Here is a 3,080-nt window from a genome sequence, read left to right on the forward strand (position 1 = left end):
AGACCGTGGAATGACCTGCTAGAAGAGAAATGACAGCTGAAAATGCTGACAGCATTTAAAACAACATTAAAGACACATCTCTTCTTGCATTCCTACCCAAGTCAATTTTAAATCATGACTTTTTAATAGGTATATTTTAAAGAATGTATTATATAGTGTGTTTTAATGATTTTATAGTGCAGTTGGACCTCAGTATCCACAGCGGATCCATTCTGGACCCCGCCATGGACACCAAAATCTGTGGGACCTCAAGTCCTGTTGTACCCAATGGTGGTGGGTGCATATGGCCATGCCGCTATTAGGGACAATGGGACATCAGGTGAAGTCCTATTCTTCCTAATGGTGGCATGGCCACATGCATACACTGCCACTGGGGACAATGGGGCAGTCCCTAATGGTGGCATGGCTATGTGTACACACTACTATTAGTAACAATGTGGGGTTGCTATCCACAGATGGTTATATCTGCGGATGGCAAGTCTGCAGATAACCAGGGGCTACTGTATTGTATTTTAATTGTTGGCTCTATCTGTACTCTTTTTAAATTGTATTTTGTATTTTATCATGTTGTATCCTGCCTTGAGCCTTGAGGACAGGTGGGAAAGTTGTTGTTGTTGTTTAAATATGTGCAATGAAGTTGTTAAGGCTAAAATTAATTCTTCCATCTCCCCAGTTCTTCCCAAATGTAGATGAAAGGTAATCTCTGTTCTCAGGCTGTGCTGATAATTTCTGGATGTTTGTTGGATATGCCATCCTAAGCATCTGTATTTGTCTACTGGTGACTTTACAGCATTCAGTGATGTTTGTTACTCAAAATGCAAGGATCCTGAGAGGGAAACCACAATTAATATTCAAATAGAGGAATTTTGTTAGCTCAAATGACAGCAACCAAGAAGGCTTGGGCAACTAAAGCGAGATCAAGCCTGTGCATAATGGATTTGCGAAACAGAACTCCAGAGTTCAGGTCCAAATGTAATTTTATTGTAATCAAAAGGGAATCACAATTCACACAGAGACACTCTGTCACACACACACATCCAAAAACTAATGATATAAAAAGTGGTAACAGACAGCGACTTAAAGGGGTTGCAGAGGGCAATACTGTACCAATTCCAGATGTGTAGCTCCAATTGGGGGACAATGTGAAGTGGAAAATGGCTCAGCAACTGCCGTAGCATCGTGATGTGACCAGCTTATGCTGAAGAGTTAGGTGAGATCCGGATAGAGTGCTTACCTTATCTCAAATGAGATGTTGAACTGAGAGTGCCTGAGCAGGCATATTTATAGGGCAAAATATATCCTGGGGCCAGCATCAGGACATGAAAGGATTTTCAGAAGGGAAGAATGAGCAAGGAAATTGAGAATGGCTGGAAAATCAGTGTAAATGTCCCTGGACAAAGGAGTATTGCTTCCAGAGGGGAGTGTACATGGATCTCTGTTCACATATGATCACAAGGTCTATCACCTACCATTTTAGTTGACCTACCCTGGCTACATGCTCTTCAGATTCCCCATGCTGAGCTACCTGGATCTCCTTATATGGAAATGCAATTTTCTGCTCTGGGGCATCCCCAAGACTACATGCTCCAAACATCCCCTTCTGCTATCAGTTTGATATTGGCACAGAGGAGGAGTGCAGAGGGTCCAACCTTGGGATAGTATGTTTGACAGCAGCCCTGAAAAAGAAGTCATCTTTTCAGAGTATCTGATATTTTGTGATCAGCAGTTACCACTATTTGACACAAAACACACAGCTATTTGCATGCAGCTATCAACATTTAGCAATATGTTTATCAACACAATTCAATGAGCAATATAGTTCAATAATAAGCTTACTTTATCCACTTAAGCAATTAAAACAAGTAAATGAGTAATTTTGATGACAAATTCTAGTTTTCACTGAGGCAACTACTTCAGTCTGTTGGAGCAATCTGCCTGCAGTTAGTCTGTGGTAGTAAAACCAACAAAGTGTCTTGAAGCAACTTAAAGTCTAACAGGTTTGGCATTAAATTTTGGGACCTGGACAAAATTTATCCGTGTCAAATTGTTAGTTTTTAAGGGGCCACAAATTTCAGTTCTGAAATTCATATGTCAAAATTTGAGTGTACAACCCAAATCAGAACATTAAAATGAGAGTTTGTCAGGATTCACATCCAGAAATCATTTCATTCCTGTCACATGTGTACACAGCAGTGCTCTAATATTTATGTAATCCCAAGGATAGAAAGAAAGTGCCAGACATCACAGCAATAAAAACAGAGAGTTACTTCTACTGGATGAATAGCAACCAATCATTGAGGCGTTCCCACAATTCAATTGACCAAATTGCTCTCTTGTCTCAAGTCCCACAGCTGCTGAGATTGTGTGGGCAAGCCTGCCTTTTAAAATGTCTTAATAGTAAGAAATAACATGGCACAGTCAAAGCAGACTGGCCAGTATTATAAGATGAATATAGAGGAATTACTAGTTTTGTTGTGGCACTACAACATGTCATTTACATTCATTAATCCAGTTGTAGCATCTTCAGTTGACAGTATGTTTGCATTAATTTCAAAAAGAATGTTGTTGGTCTTTGTTACCTCTGAAATGTAATGTATTACAGAGGTGATTTTGCCACTTGTAACACATCACTTCCAATCTCCATCCCCAGGGGTGTGTGGCATGCCAAGGACCACCAAGATCTCTGTAAGACAGCAAGGACAGGATTGATTAATTGGAGACCCAAGTCACCAAACCTGCAAGGTACAGCTTACATAGAGACTATGGCCGGCTCCAGACGGGTGCGATAGGGTGCCCTTGTCACGTGCGAGGGCGTCAAAATGGTGGTGCCCTGTACAGATGGGCACCGGCATCATTACGTGATGGACACCTAGCGTCCACACATCACGGTGCCATTGTGACGTCACGACTGCCCCATTGGTGCATTGCGGTGTCATAATGGCACCGCAAGAAGAACCCGCTGCGGCTTCCCCGCGGACCAAAGCTGGGCGACAGGAGACTGTCCTTTTTGGATGGTCTGTCCCGTGCCTTCGTAAGACCATACAGAAAGTCCCTATCTCCCCATACAAACTGGCAAGAAC

The sequence above is a fragment of the Sceloporus undulatus genome, chromosome 4 (assembly GCF_019175285.1).
Source record: "Sceloporus undulatus isolate JIND9_A2432 ecotype Alabama chromosome 4, SceUnd_v1.1, whole genome shotgun sequence".
Classification (NCBI taxonomy): domain Eukaryota; kingdom Metazoa; phylum Chordata; class Lepidosauria; order Squamata; family Phrynosomatidae; genus Sceloporus; species Sceloporus undulatus.